This window comes from Festucalex cinctus, chromosome 16 (assembly GCF_051991245.1).
Source record: "Festucalex cinctus isolate MCC-2025b chromosome 16, RoL_Fcin_1.0, whole genome shotgun sequence".
NCBI lineage: Eukaryota > Metazoa > Chordata > Actinopteri > Syngnathiformes > Syngnathidae > Festucalex > Festucalex cinctus.
In genome coordinates, this window is record NC_135426.1 from 6,950,494 (window position 1) to 6,957,795 (window position 7,302).

General features: G+C 44.1%; 1 long non-coding RNA gene across 1 annotated transcript; it reads left to right on the plus strand.

Moving 5' to 3' along the window:
• Nucleotides 1–177: 177 nt before the first annotated feature.
• On the plus strand, nucleotides 178–6,475 carry LOC144003451 (uncharacterized). Its single transcript, XR_013278988.1, has 3 exons — nucleotides 178–287; nucleotides 542–651; nucleotides 6,327–6,475. It is a non-coding gene; the product is annotated as an uncharacterized LOC144003451 (long non-coding RNA).
• The last annotated feature ends 827 nt before the right edge of the window (nucleotides 6,476–7,302 follow it).

The following is a 7,302-nucleotide window of genomic DNA, read 5'->3' on the forward strand; positions in this document are numbered from 1 at the left end:
ATGCATGCAAGGTGGCAGTAGTGTACCAAAAGCACCCGGCAACCGCGAAAAATAAAGAACAAGTCATGCATTGCCGCCGGTGGCCTTATTCTCATAGCCATGTATATCTATGTTAAAGAAGGGGGAGCTGATGCACCAAAAGTCTTTGATAACCGTCCAAAGGAAGTAGAAGAAGAAAGAAAGCCAACTCCGTTGTTGTGTGGACGTCAAGGAATTTATCATTTAGATCAGAAATATGCACAATAACAATAACCGAACTTTGGCTCCAATGAGGTATTGTAGTTTAGGTAAGCCACCACCAAAAAATAAAAAATAAAAAAAATAAAAAAAATAAAAAGCTTTTCAGCAGTCTAAACTTTATCTGACATAACTTGCAGTTTTCTAAACAGCGTTTGTGTGTGATTAGTTTTCAAGAAGTTGAGGTGGCGAATGCGATCTGCTCGCATGAAAACGCAGTCCAACGTTTGCTCGGAGCAGCTCAAGCAGGAACTGTTTCCTTTCTTTGTAAGCAATGGGCTCTTTTTTTTTTTTTTCTAAATAGGTAGGCTACTTTGAATAACAGGTGGGCACGCTTGAGCAACGCTCCGAAGTTTTGAACGGGTGACATGCTCAGTTTTCTGACGTCACATGATGACCAAAACCAGAAATCAGGTGAGCAGTGATTGGTTGTTACCGGTTTCCTGGGCACTTATGTCGTTTTCAGTCAACAGCAAGTGACTTAATTGGACATGAAAAATAATTTCATTTAAAAAAAAGAAGAGTGAAATTATTTTACATTCTGTATTTATATGTGACAATACAATTCTATTCTATTGTATTTTCTATTCAAATCATGCAGTGGAACGGGTAGTGAGGTGTGCCAAAAATTAGATTCACATAAGAATTAAGATTCTCATTTACTACCATTGCGGCACGGTAGTCGAGTGGTTAGCACGTCCGCTTCCCAGTTCTGAGGTCTCCGGTTCGAGTCCAGGCTCGGACCTTCCTGGGTGGAGTTTGCATGTTCTCCCCGTGCCCGCGTGGGTCTTCTCCGGGTACTCCGGTCTCCTCCCACATTCCAAAGACATGCATGGCAGGTTAATTGGGCGCTCCGAATTGTCCCTAGGTGTGCGTGTGAGTGTGGATGGTTGTTCGTCTCTGTGTGCCCTGCGATTGGTTGGCAAACAGTCCAGGGTGTCCCCCGCCTACTGCCCAGAGCCAGCTGAGATAGGCGCCAGCACCCCCCGCGACCCTTGTGAGGAATAAGCGGTCAAGAAAATGGATGGATTTACTACCATTCAGAATTGATATTAAATGTCCCCAAACCATTGTTTTATGGTATAAAAGCTATACAATTTATAGCTAGCTCCATAGTAGTGGTCCACATCCTGATTTTATGTAAAAAAAAAAAAAAAAAACATCACTTTCCTTAAGCCTGGTTTGCTTAGTTTTTAAAAATTTAAAAAGAAGCGGCGTTATTTAAAGTGTAAACAGCGCAAGCATGGACTTTCTGTTGTGCCTTGACTTCTTTGATTTTGGATTCCCCATCGTGGCCTCGTCTTTGATTGGCTGAACGTCACTGCGTGCTCGTTTGTCCTCGAGGCGTACCACACGCAGTGTGAAGTCGGGCCAAAACAATCCAACATGATGAGATCGGAGCGGCCCAAACAACCTTCTCAGTGGCTGACATTTGCTTCGACGCAAGTAAAGTAGTCATAATAATCAGTCTGTTCATTAAAATCACACTTTAAAACAAGCATTAATTGATACTATACACAAGTCAAAGCACTTTAAAGACAACCATGCTCAAATGTTTCTAGCATTTTTGGCTACCTCATTTAGTGTGATGTTTTCAGTCATGAAAGCTACTAAAAGTTAATTGACCCAAGTTTAATTGGATCGACCGCCACTATTAACAAACCACCAACAAGCTTCTGTGCTGTTTAGTTGACCGGGCACGTCGATGGTGATGCATTTATGCAGAGTTTACCAAGTCATTAGGATTACTTCCCACCTCACTATATTATCCAGCACTGAATGCCAGCCAGGCCTTTTGACCCAGTTGAAGACATTGTGTGAATACTAGAAAGTTGTATTTCAGCTTCGGGACACCTTCCACCCCTGTGCATTATGATAATCTATTCAGCCAGCCTCGTTGCTCCAAAATGGTCCATAAAACATACAAAATCACCCACAAGGATCAGATGCAAACCAAGTGGTGGTTGGATTTTTACACCATAGATGCATAAAAACGTGTTACAGCTATTATTTGGCATTTGTTAGAGACGTCAGTCGATGTGTGGATTTAATAGAGCGCGCTCTGATAAAGTCCCAGCAGAGATCGCGTGGTGTCCAGAAGTTTGCTCCGGCAGCTAATTGGTCAAAAAGTAAAACCTCTCACAGGAATTGGAGGCACCGTTATCATGGCAAGTCAGCCACGCTATTAATGAGTTGCACCCCCCCCAACCCCCTTTCTAACTACATTTCCGCTTAGCCTGGGGATGGGGACTTGTGCTTGGGAATAATTACTACAATGATGGCCAAATGTTTACCTTTCAGCAGAGTCGGCACACTGGAGAGTTTTTGCAAGAACGACACAATGACGCATCTGCGCACCATGACCTCTGTCAAGCCAAAGTGACCTTGGGAAAAGGAGATGTTTGGAGGGAGGGATCAATGGATGGAGGGACGGGCATTTCCTTGGAAAGATGGCCAAAAATGTCGATGAATGAGGACAGATTTCGTTCTGACCCACCGATTGCCATTCATACAACAGAATTATTTCAGTATGGACTGTATACTTTTTATGACATTTTTATTTACAGTAGTTGTCTGCCATTATATTTTTCTATAAAGGTGTTGATAAAAGCTGAGGCAAATTTGAAATCTGCTTGGTTAAAAAACATAGTAGAACCATTGAATATAGAATTTTAACTACTGATTCTGAATGCCCTGGGCAAATTAGATTGTCATAGCAACACATATGGACTGGTATCTGATTGAAAAAAAAAAAGAAAAGGGATCCACACAGGTACCGGAAGCAGTGTAGTCAAAAGAAAGACTACAAAATGGAGAGAATAAAGTTTGGAATACATTCATACAATTTGATAGGGGGAAAACATGAGAATTTAGTTTGTAAATGTAGGCCAGCAAGGCTAGCCATGACAGCTAAGTCATAAAAACAAACAAAATCCATCCTATGATTGACAGCAGTAAATGTCTGTCATTGCTGTGAGGATCATCCTCATCTGCAATCTCTTCACCCACCTCACACGTCCTCGTGCCCACCGTGGCGTGACAGGTGACTGACGACGCTAACAATAGCGGGCGTGCTGCCGTCCCCCCTCCCCTCCCCCCCTCCGTCCCAGCCAGCGAGCGCGCAGGCGGCATGATGAATTACCCTCATCAGTTTGTTTCGCCAACAGGCCCGCGCAGGTCACCGCCAAGGCCGGTCGTGACATTTAGTCGCGGACTGTATATGCAAATACCTGCCAATCAATTAGCGCGGCCCCCGTCCTTCGGCTCGGCGACGCTGCCCGTTGTGATTAAAATGAATTGATTGCGGGCCGAAATCACAAGCCGCCGGCCTGCCAAAAAAGAACTCGGGGTCACTAGGACGTAAAACGCTATGAGAAATAAAACTGCCCGTTATTCTTTATCACCAGCTCATAACTGCTTAAAGTACAGTGAAATGTGCTGAAAATGAGCAATACAAACAAGGGTGGCACTTTTAAAGGGAGGCTGCTCAAGATTCCAAAAAACGGATGCTCCAATGCGATATTTCGAGCGTCGTGTTGGATCGGTTTGCTTCTTTGAAGGAAGGCGCTCACGTGAAGGGATGTCGGTCAGAAGCGACGAGCGCTCAAATGAGTCATGCGCACAAGACGGCGGGCGGATTTGGGCTCCGTCTCGAGGGCTTAAAAGGTGAAGTAAACACCTGGCTGAGCCGGTGATTAAAGGGGGCGCTTATCATTCAAAGCCACGTCTCCTTCCATAAACACACTTTTGAGCAGGAGGAGTTAACGCGAGGAACCAGGGGGTGTCGTCTTGAAAAGGAAGAAAAGAAAAAAAAACTCGTTTCCACTGTTAAGCGTGGCACATTCCAGGAGGCCATCTTATCGCTCAGCTTGAGGCAGATGGCCGCCCACCCACTCGCCAGTTTCTGTCAAATCATCGACGCTGAATGATGAGGGACTGTTGAGCGTTTCCAGGTAATTATCTGTACCTTCATTAGAGCGAGCGGTCTTGTTGCCTTTGTTATGAATTCCACGACACGTAGCTGCCGATGCGGTTACGCCCGCCATCTGCCGCAACTGCGCGCCCGTGGCACTGTCTTCCAACAACCAGACGCCGAAACATGCCTGCCGGAATCCCGTCTGTAGATGCAATCCCAGTTAACTCGCAAAACATATGACAACAACATGCTTATTGACCTTTTTTTTTCCTGTCGCAAAGATCCAATATAAATACTCGATCCAAAAAGTATGCCTTAATCCAAGAAGGAAACAATACATGCGTATCACTTTTAATACCGTCGTGTCCCCCAAATTAAGTTTCATTATTGTCAACATGTTTTCTGAAGATACTAATTCCAGTTTTGTATACCGGTATATATTGCTTGATCTGCCTTTTGCCATGAAAAATAAAACACGAGCTGTCTTTACCGTTAATACCACTGGAGAGGGATTTGTAATCTGAAGTGCCAGGATGTAGCAGCCATTTTGCGTTCACACAACAGCAGATAGCAAAATGAAAGGCGTTTTTTTTTTTTTTTTTTTCCCTTTCCCCCGGTGGGCTGAGTGGTTAGCACGTCCGCCTCCCAGTTCTGAGGACTCCAGTTCGAGTCCAGGCTCCGGCCTTCCTGGGTGGAGTTTGCATGTTCTCCCCGTGCCCGCGTGGGTCTTCTCCGGGTACTCCGGTCTCCTCCCACATTCCAAAGACATGCATGGCAGGTTAATTGGGCGCTCCAAATTGTCCGTAGGTGTGCTTGCCCGTATGGATGGTTGTTCGTCTCTGTGTGCCCTGCGATTGGCTGGCAACCAGTCCAGGGTGTCCCCTGACTACTGCCCAGAGCCAGCTGAGATAGGCGCCAGCAACCCCCGCGACCCTTGTGAGGAATAAGCGGTCAAGAAAATGGATGGATGGATGGATGGATGTTTTTTTTTCTAAGATCTGAAAGTTTTGGAACGTTTGCACTATTCAATAGAGATTAATGTTTTGTGTTTAATGCACAATTCGGATGATTTATGTGCTTGTGTTTGCGGAGTTTGAAGGGCAACACATAAATGGTGCAACTCAGATGATTTTTTATTTTTATTTTTTTTGATGTGATTGTCTTCACCGTTATGCACGTTTGTCATTATCGTTGGGCTACAGTGCTGCCTTGGGGTGTGTGTGTGTGTGTGTGTGTGTGTGTGTGTGTTTTTTCTTTTTTACGAGTACAGCAATAGCAATCCTATCAGGCATTATCCTCTGCAAAATAAAACACTACTTTTACTGCATCTTAATCACAGTATTTGTGAAACTCTTCTTTGTTAGTGTCTGCATGACTGTGGCCAAGTCACACACATTAGAAGAAAAAAAAAGAGAGAGCAATGATGACATGTTGAATCGGTAAGACTGGCGAATGAACAATACTGAGCTCTCAAAAAAAACAAAAAAAAAAACAAGGTGCCTCAATGAATAAATAATAATGAACAAATTGACTTGCACAAAACAACTTGCATGAGATTTGACGGTTAAGACTTGAGATTTATTTGAGACTTGCACATGCACCTGCAACAGTGTAAAATATATCTAATAGGTCAGTTTTGTTGCAGAAATGTGTTCTTTGCTTCGACTGGCTGATGTAAAAAGAAATATGCGAGGCTTCTGCAGTAACTTATCTACTATGCCAAGTGCCAAGCTTGTAATATTTGGTATGAATGACAAAAGCTGTAGAATGATTATCGATTCCCACGTTGACGATCAAAAGTAAGCATTAGTATTTTTATAAATTGTAATTTACATCAGCGCTCATTCAAGAGGTCATTTTTGTTCTGGAAGTGGGAATAGGTCGATGACAAAATGCAATTGGGTATAGACATGAAATTAACCAGTATACTAACAATGAAGCTGCTTCCCTCCATTCCGGTCCAGGTGACAAAGTGGAAAATGGAAAATAATAGAATTTTACATGAAATAATCTGTGGGAATATTCAGGATGAAAATTGTCATTTTTCAAATTGGGATGGGGGGGTGAAGGCTGCACACTGTAGCACACAGCCCATACATAATTTATAGCACTGCATTGAGCCATAATCTTTGCTCTGTACGCTAATGAAAGCTGCACTGCTGCATTTTTACAGCGGGCCATAATGTGGCGAGAGAGAGAGAGAAAATCGCATCGTGAGCGGCTGCGACGATGACTTTCCACACTCCTGCCGTTGGCTGTTTTCTCCCCGCAGACACTTGCTGATGCTTTCCTCCAAAAGTCCATCAAATGCCACTGGAGGCTGCAGGTACAACTCACTAGACTTTGATGGCTTCCAGTGCAATACAATACTTGCAAGAGTAGCGTGGATTGCTTCACTAGACTCTTTTTCAAAGCGCCGGACGCTTTACTCCAGCCATCTTGATGTTTATGTGACAGAAGCATTTGCATTAGCCTGAGTGGAACATTATTCACCATCTGCCCCCGCACCCCCAAAACCCACCCTCCTTCCCTATTTCCGTCTCACTGCCCATCAATTGCACGGCTCGGGTCGGTCTCATCGAGTGCAGCCGAGTGCAACCGATGCGCATGCACGGTCGCTCGCGCTCGCAGCGTCGCACCGCTCAGCACCGGGGAGATTAGTGTAGTCGGCCACAGAGCTCGGATACACTTGCTCGAACTCACTTGTAAAGAATCAGCATTTTGCACATACTGTAGTAAATATGTCTGTCAGCCCATCTGGATGGAACGCATGGAAAGGTATCCTGGTTGGGTACAATTCTAAATTGTCCATTGCGTGACTGCGACTGCTTCTTTTCTTCAAAGGTGTCTAGCGATTGGCAGGCGACCGGTCCAAAAGTCAGTTTCAGCTTATTTCTAACATTCGGCATGATTTTCAGCGCATGTCAAATGTACCATTCAAACCAGCAGTTTCACAAGATGGCTTGGCACCAAAGTCAAAACATTTTTCAATACCTACATGAATAGTTGCTAATAAATCGTTACGTAAGACAGGAAAGGACCACAAAAAATAATCAGAAAACGCTAGTAGTATTCCATGTACTTTTTCCACAGAAAATGGCTGAAAATTTAGATAAGGGACAAAAAAAGATGGTGGAGAATCTCCATCC